Consider the following 9,129-nt stretch of genomic DNA (forward strand, 5'->3'; position numbering starts at 1 on the left):
TTAAAACATATTTCACATTATGTTTGTTCATTTTACACATTGTTTGAAAACACACTTCACACATATAAAAGTTAAAATACTAAAGATTAAATATACACAAAGTTAGTTCAAACATACCAAACTAAAAACACAATTTGAAAAGGTTTCACAAAAAGTAAACATTTAAGTTAAAACATGTCAAAGTATAGATACAAAAATTGTGAATGCCAAAGTTCAAACACACAAGATAAGTGAAACCAAAAGTTTTTATATTCTTAATATAAGATGAACATAAAAATTCAAACTTACACAAAAATGCTAAAGTAAAAATGCAACTAAGTGTTTGTCAAAGTTAAAACACATTTCACATACAATTTGTTTGTTTCACACATAATTTGCTCAAACATACTCTTCAAATATATACAAAATAAATGCTAAAGTGAATGAAAGTTCAAACACATTTCATGCAACATTATTTCATTTCACACAACTTTTTTAAACATACAGTTCACTTAATATCTTGTTTAAAATAAAATTATTAAAAAAAAATAAAACAAAAATCAACACCGAAACATTAGGATGAAAAAATGGCCATGACCAATGATCATTCCCAGCAGCCTCAGGACGGAGCCAATTCAACCCCTCCAAAATAATTTATTTTTTATTAAACAACGAATCCATTTACATATCAATGGACAAATAAGTTTACTGAATTCAATAAATTGATTTGAAAGTACAACAGTAAAATTGAAGTTTCCTCTGCACTAACGTGAGCTATTGCTGCAAAGAATTATTAAAATCATAGTGAGATGTTTTTAAAATTAAGTCGAGGAATTAGTTTACACTATCCTCTTTAGAGTTCTGCTTCTTTTTTCCTCCTCCTTGTCATCATTGCTGCTAAAAAATCACCAACCACAAAAAAAATGAATCCAAAATAACAATTTAACTCTTTTAAAAACTATCTATAATAAAAATAGAAAAACACAAAACAAACATATTAAAGTAGAACTCACAGAAAAATAGAGAAGACATGGCCATGCCAAATAAAAAATAGAATGACAACAAAGAAAGAAAACAAAAAAAACAAAAAAAACATGGAGTGATAGACAAAGAAGCCAACAAAAAAAAAAAAGATGTAAATATAAGTTTCCAAACATTCATTAATATTGCTGAAGTGAATCTCACTTCGACAATCATCATCATATAGGTTTATGCCCTCTCTTGTATTGGCCAAGCATTCTTCTACCTCTACAAATTTTGCAAATTTTGCAGGTCCACAACTACCGTAATAAGCTAATATATGTACTTGTTCTCCTTTTCCAGAATAAGTCATATTAGACTAAAATTCTGTCACTCCCAGCAAGAATCAATCCCATGGATGAAGAAAGAAAATAACAAAGAAAACATATTTTTGAATCATAGATATCAATGCCCTAGCTTCATTTATATTAAAGTTTTATTAATAAAAAATTAAAAAGTAGAAAGAGTTCAAATTTTCTGTGTCAGTGCTTTCCTTTCTACCAGGGTAACCAAGCCAAGAACCCGATTCATAGAAAGAGCTCAAATATGTATAATATAATGATTTAGGTGATCAAATATGATACAACATCTGGTTCCAACTCTCATACAAAGAATTCAGTGCTCACAATGACTTTTCTGGTTAATTGCTAGGATTCAATTAAGGGAAAGAAATCCAAAGCTTGTAATGGATGAGAGAGTCTATTTGAATATGTAAAACTCAGGCAAAGAAATCAAAAGCTTGAACATATGCGCTAACTTTGATGGAACAATTGCACTGATTTCAACATCTAGAATTTATGAGCAGCTTCCAAGACAGCTGGTACCCCTGCCACATTGTCATGGTCTGTCAGGGCAAGCACTCTAAACTATTCAAAACTTTATTCACTGAATAAATAATTTTTGAAAGATTTATAAAGAAATAATTTGTATCGTTTGTTTCCCATATATATGACATCCTTAAAAATACACCATCTACATAGCATTTGTCATCTTAAGAAAAGGTTTAAACTGGTAGATGAGGAGGACTCGGGAGACTTTGCAGCAGCCACACCTCCCACTTAGATGCCTACAACACCTTGATTGCACAACTAATATTTAACCAATACTGCCTGACAATGTCATACACTATCAATGCTATAAGGGATTTAAACATCTTCAAGTCACTTGTCACATGACATGAAATCAGAGAGGGGTAGTCATGGTAGTTTCAACGAGTTTTACATAGTTGCAAGGATGTAGGAATCAATTGGTAACTTGGAAGATAGGTGAGAAGATATAGAGGACAATTTGATAAAATCACCCGTTTTTGCAAGTATCTGGGAACATCTTCAGCTGGATAAAGTAAGAGCAATCACATCCTTCATTGCAGACAGGGGATGACTGAGCTGGGTGCCCAAGAAAAGGAGTTGACTCAACAAGCAAACAAAGCAAGCATAATATATCCTAGATTGCAGGCCAACTTCACCAACTTCATCAATTGCTGCCAAACATAAATTTAATATTAAAAAACTAATAAAATGATAACAGAGATCCTAGATTGCAAACCATCACTACAGAGTAGAAAGATGAACTAGAATATCTCAAATGCTCAACAAAATCTTTTGTTCTTTGTTGGCCAATTTAACATTCATGTCATAATAATAAAATATGATGACACCTACACGTTCTTTGAAATTATAAAATCCCTTATAAAAACATATATTCATTAACCAGATGAAACAAAAAAGATGAAAAATCAGCACCTGAATTTAAGTAATTAAACTCAAGAATTCCTTTGGAGGAGGGACTTACAACATTCCTCTGCAGAAGCGTCGGTGCAGATGCAGGGCATAGGGCATCGCAATGGTCGACTGAACACTGTGGAGCCATCACTCTCTCGAACAACATTCCTCCGCAGATGATTCTGAACATTGCAGATGAGAGGAAATCATTCTGGGGAAAGGGCTTCTCCAGTTGAGCGAGGGGATTTGCAGAAAACAAAGAATAGGAGGACTAGATTGTCCGTGGGCTCTTGCATACTACACTTTCATATAAACTAAATAGATTTTTATTGAGACAACATGATGTTTTCAAGAGCATTAATGCTGAATTAGTTTAGTGAGATGCAGGGCAGAGGCAGATTCAGGGGCAGGCGCGAGCTTGGCGATCTTCCTATGGCAGGCGAGTTCAATATCACAACTCATCTTGCGAGAGTACATCTGAGTAAAGGTGATGGGCTCTTTCATGATGCAAGGTGGTGGGTACACGATTGCTTTCTGCAATGAATTCTAAAATGTAGCAATGGACAATCTACTACTATTGGAGTTAACCCCAACCTGATGGTCCACGCTCTTGAACTTCACATTGCTCAGAAACTGATCAGTCACAATTGAACCCATACTATTAGAACTAAATAACCTTGAAAATTGATGATATTGGAAAGTAATATAGCAGGAATACTGACATGCATGAGGTCGCCGAGATTGACTGCGAAAGCTCCCTGGATAGGCTTGACAATGATCCAGTTGACCCTGTCGTCCCGAGGCCACCCTCCCGGTCTTTGAGGAGCAAAGTAATGACTTCAAAGTAGTTTATCAGCCATCAGCTTGCCTGCCAAACCCATCAGCTCCTCGTTGTACTTGTCCACAATCTCTTTGCACAGAATGAAAAGAAATTTAGGGTATTCCTAATTCATAACAAGGGTATTTACATTATACCCATCACAATGAGAGAGAGAGAGAGAACTTACCTTCATCCAGCGAGTGTAGTCACGTTGGTGCAGGGGCGAAGTAAGTGGAGAGAGAGAGAGAGAATTATACCCATCACAATGAGAGAGAGAGAGAGAGATTACCTTCATCCAGCGAGTGTAGTCACGTTGGTGCAGGGGCGAAGTAAGTGGAGAGAGAGAGAGAGAGAGAACTTACCTTCATCCAGCGAGTGTAGTCACGTTGGTGCAGGGGCGAAGTAAGTGCAGATTTCTCTCCAGTGTAGATGAATCCTCCACGCTTGCCCTCTCGGATGGGGTATCCTCTGCGCTTGCCCTCTCACAGGGGAGAGAACTGATACATGGTGCGTACCAGCTCCTTAAAATTCCTCAGGGGAGAGAACTGAGACATGGTGCGTACCAGCTCCTTAAAATTCCTCATGGCTTGCAGGCATTGATTACTTTCTTCCTCTCTCTGGCCCCTGCATTCTAAGATCACCGGAATGTCTCTGCTGAAATCGTCTGCCATTTTAATAGGTGAAAGAAGAGAGCGTCTTTTTTTATTAACGGTAGCATGCTTTTTCCAACAGTTATGTTAATATAACAGCTACGTTTTTAAACGGTAGTATGCTTTTATGTTTTTTTAATGGTATTATGTTTTAGACAATTAGATTCTTTTGAGATAAAAAAATGAAAAGCTATCTATCCATATTTATTTAGACACGTGTGGTATAAGTAATGGTACATGAGTGATGAGGCCATTCAAATTTTTAAATTAGGGTTCGTGAGTAAATGTATAAGGATATGACTATATTATATAAAAATTTAGTCATAAAAAAATGCCAATGTGAGGATAGGGACATGGTCCATTTTCCTATACTAGAATATGGAGTATTTTAGCAACTATGCATTTGTCTATTTAAATAAAGAACCTTTATTAATTCAATGTGGTGCAACCAATTATGAATATTTAACTCTCCTCAAGTGAAGAAAATATCCTTAAAGTGTGAGCTTTGACTTACATGAATGTCAGTGATAGGCAAATACAACCACATCTTCAATGATCCAAAGATTTTCACTTGCATGATGTTAATCACATATTTAAGATTAAAACAAACATGCACACTACAAAGTTCTTTGTTCAACAAACACTTAGAAATATGACATGTGAAATGCGTGCAAATATGCAATTGATATATTATTTTATTTTTGCAAATTCCTCAATCAAGATAATACTTCACAATTGAACCAAATGAATTTGGATAAACACACCATTGAAGCTAATCCTTTAAATCTTAGCTTTGCATGATATTTTGGACTTGACGAAATATTTTAAATAATTTTACATCACAAAAAGGTATCTACCTTACAACTCATGGCATAATAGAATATAAAGTAGTACAATAGAAATGATTATAATTATGTCAGGATTAATCAATCAAGACAAACCTACACTTAAATCAAAAAATGAAAGAAATGAAACTAGTGACAAATACTAGATGCCAACATTGAGTAGATGATGTAATGGATCCATCCACCAAAGTGTCCACCTTGTCCAAATTTTGACTTGAATCATTTAGTGCCACTATGGAGAGAGTGATGCCATTATTGTCTTTCAACATTTTAAAATTCTCTTTCAATAGACAAATTGGATAGCCTATATGCCATGATATTTTCTTCCTAAAATAATGTACCAGGAGCTAACTTCTTAGATGCCACAAATAAAAATTCACAGATAAGACATCTACTCCCTGAAGGGATAGGATTTTTCTTAGCGACTCCATCAAAGTAAATTTTAATAAAAGGAGGAGGAACTCATTTAGCACCAACTCTACTATTGTTAACACTCATTCCACTAAAAGCTCCAAGAGAAGGAGGAATTTGACATTTTTTACTAAAGTCAACTTTAATGGTAGTAAAATCTTATGATGAGAAGCTTTTATCTTAATAAGAAAGAGAAAACATAAGACATTGTAATAGTTTCAATAAATTGCTAGTTCTAATTTGTAAATCACTACTCCTCATGCATTGGAAAAGTCTTTGAAAAATCCTAAAATTTATCCCTCTAAATATACCAAATGAGTAGGGATGGGGAAACCCACCACATGCTTCCAAATATAGAGCTCTAGTAAAGAATAGGCTAGTTAGAAAATATAAGAAGCATTATCTTAGAGGAGCACTCTTCTAAAGAAAATGATCCCCTAACCATTCCCAACATTTACAAGTAAATTTAAAGTGAACAAATAGATTATCTAAAGTAGAATTAAATTCCTTATATAATGAACATCTTAAATCCACAATTTTTTTTTTTTTTTGGCAATCTCTCATTTGTAACAACTTTATTTTGAGATACTAGCTAAGAAAAGGATATAGCCTTCAAAAGACATGGTTTATCACAACATAAGCTAAGAAGTAAATTTTGTGAAGGAACAAGCATTTGTTAATTACTATAGTCCCAACAAACTTAATTTGTCCTATTTTCTAAGAATAGAATACTTGTCCCTTGTCTATTATACTCTTTAAAATAGATTTTTTTATTTTCTAAGAAATGATAGGAAGAGAAATTGATCTCCGTTTAACAAATGGTAGGTTATTATTCTAATTGACCTCAAACTTATCTTCCACTTGTTCTCCCATTCTACTAATAAATTGGATTTCTAGAATAATATACATTCTCCTATCAAACACATCATAGCCATTTTAAGAATCATTTCAAAATAGAGTCTTCTTTCCATTGTGAATATAGTCCATGGTAAATTTGAAATTATAATCCCCCCAAATTTGAATATAAGGTTCCACGTGCAAGAACGTTGAGGTGGGTTGGAAATTTTTAAAATGAATGCAATCAATAGAATCTAGATACAAATTTTGTAAAATTTTATACCATTTAGATCTTGGTGAAGCATAAAGTTTGCAAGCTAATTTTGTGTCCAAAGAAAAATTATAGACTACTAGATCTCTAGTTCCAAACCCCCAAAGGGGTTTAAACTTGCATTCTCTTAGTCCAATAAATCTAATTCATGTTTTTCATGTTTTTCACCCTTATCACTCTATAAAAGAGATCTCATGGTAATTTTTGTCATGCAATAAATAACGTTTGATGGCATAAACAAATGAGAAATCATGTAAGTAGGGACAATTGATAAAATAGACTTAACAAGAAGGATCTTCTGGCCATTGCCAACTACTTACTTTCCCAAGAGTATAACTTAGAGTTAATTGATGAAATCACTCTATCCAAAAAGGTAATCTTACTCATTCACAAGAATAAAGGAAGTCCAAGATAAGTGTATGGAAGAACATCCCCTTTAAAACCTAATAAGTTAATTTTTTTTTTCATAATGCTTGCAACAAGATTAAAGATTTTTTTTTAGATTATCCTTGTTGATAGATTTCTTGACACCTAGTAGTAGTTATATATCACAATACTAATTTCAAAAACTTCTTTGTAGTAAAAAATATCAAACAACAAGGTATCATCTACAAACAAAGTGAGTAAATGGGGGAACCTCATCAGTTATTCTATGCTTTGAATTATGCAATGTTATTAGTACCATATGGGAGAGGGAAAGCCAATTTTCTCAAAATAGAGCCATCAAACCACCTTATTATGCATCTAGCACCTGATTTCTTGAGGTTACACTTTAATGCACCGTTGAAATTTTATTTGATCCATCCTATTTGAGAATCCCTCTACCTTGCTTGCTCTCTTAGTTTTTGGATCTCAATCCCTTGAATTCCCACAATGGGTGGATTATTAAGATTGAACCAGTTCTTCTTCATACTGGAATCCCATTCTCCAAATCTAGCTTATTTAAAAATGAATCAATCTTCATCTCCTTTCCCTAGAAAATGTGCCTATTATGCTCTTTCGAGAACTCCCATACCATAATTGATCGACATAACACCCACAAACAACCAAAGACATCATTTTTATTGATGAAGAGACAAGACTTAAATAAAATAGAGTTGTCTCTAGGAAAGGTACCCTAGCATCCCAACCTAGCACATAACCATGTTCAACATTCTTGTGTGAAAAGGGTACTCCAAGAGTAAATGGTTTACCATCTCTTCATTATTCTTGCTCAAATCACATCTTGAAGGGCCCTCATAACCCATCTTCTTGAACCTATCTATAGTCAACACTTTATTCTATAGCACAACCCATGTAAAGATGTCAACTTTAAGGAGACAAAACTTATGCCAACACAAGCCAATTGGAATCTCCCTCCTTTCACATTGTTGCTCAATTATAATAAATATAATTATAATATTATTTTAATCTCTCTTTTTTTAATATATATTTGGAAAAATATTATATAAGGTAAAATAATTTTGAGACAAAGAGGTGTCATTTCTTTTTTGGGTTCTTATATATAAGGAATAAAAATATTTTTTTCATATTTTAATTTTTAAACATATATATCATTTGTAAATATAAAGTTATGTTTTTTTCATTTTTTTGTTTTATTTAAATTAATTTGTATTGAGAGTTTATTAGCCAAGTTTTATTAAATCTTATTTTAATCTAACACAATCCATACATGTAGATCATTTGATATCTTGGATTATGCCACTTTATGTCCTCTTCATTACAAATTTAAATCCTATACATCTAAATGTTAAATTTAGTGACCACAAACATACATTTATAGGAATTATATGGGTCATTTATACCTCTCTATCTATTAAGGTGGATCCTCTCTCTCTCTCTCTCTCTCTCTCTCTCTCTCTCTCTCTCTCTCTCTCTCTCTCTCTCTCTCTCTCTCTCTAGAAATGTCTCTCCACATCCATCCATCTCCCTCCCTCTCTTTCTTCCCCTCTCCTTTTCCTAGATCTCCATATCTATATATTTTTTCATTTATCTCTATATCTCCATAGTTCTTCTTTCATCTCTCCCTCTATCTTTATTATGTTATCTCTCCATCTCCCTCTACCCCCATATCTCTCCCTCTCTCCCCTCCTCTAAATATCACTTCATATCTCTATCTTTCTATTTCTCCCTCTCATTCTCTCCCCCTCTTCCCCACTCTCAATATATTTATCTCTTTCATCTCGATCTAATATCCCTCTCTAATCTTCCTCTTTATCTCTCCCTTTGCTCTCCATATCAGTATAACATGAACCTATTGGTGATGGAGCCAGATTATCTTCCTAATTTAGAGTTTTTGTTTCAATCGTATTTGGATCTATATCTCTTCACCCTTCTATCTCCACATCTCTCTCACCTCTCTCTATCGTTGTCTTTCTATCTCTCCCTCTCTCTCCTCTTATCCATATAATTGTCTCTTTCATCTCTATTTATCCCCATCCCCATTCTCATATCCATATTTATCTTCCTTTATATCTCTATCCCCAATGTCTATCTCTTTACCCCTCTCTCTCAGGACACTAAAAATAGATCAATTTTTTTTTATGATTGACCTTGTGCACCTTTCTGGTGTACC

General features: G+C 33.7%; 1 long non-coding RNA gene across 3 annotated transcripts; it reads right to left on the reverse strand.

The window, feature by feature from the left end:
- Positions 1-613: 613 nt before the first annotated feature.
- Positions 614-4,252, reverse strand: LOC131068357 (uncharacterized). Of its 3 annotated transcripts, none has more exons than XR_009359527.1 (4): positions 3,903-4,252; positions 3,443-3,630; positions 2,791-3,353; positions 614-876 (listed from the first exon to the last, which is right to left on the reverse strand). It is a non-coding gene; the product is annotated as an uncharacterized LOC131068357 (long non-coding RNA). The 3 variants fall into 3 exon arrangements; XR_009359526.1 differs by lacking the exon at positions 614-876 and adding an exon at positions 1,329-1,825; XR_009112000.2 differs by lacking the exon at positions 614-876 and adding an exon at positions 1,329-1,825 and having other exon boundaries at positions 2,742-3,353.
- Positions 4,253-9,129: the final 4,877 nt, after the last annotated feature.

Source organism: Cryptomeria japonica, chromosome 11 (genome assembly GCF_030272615.1).
Source record: "Cryptomeria japonica chromosome 11, Sugi_1.0, whole genome shotgun sequence".
Lineage (NCBI taxonomy): Eukaryota > Viridiplantae > Streptophyta > Pinopsida > Cupressales > Cupressaceae > Cryptomeria > Cryptomeria japonica.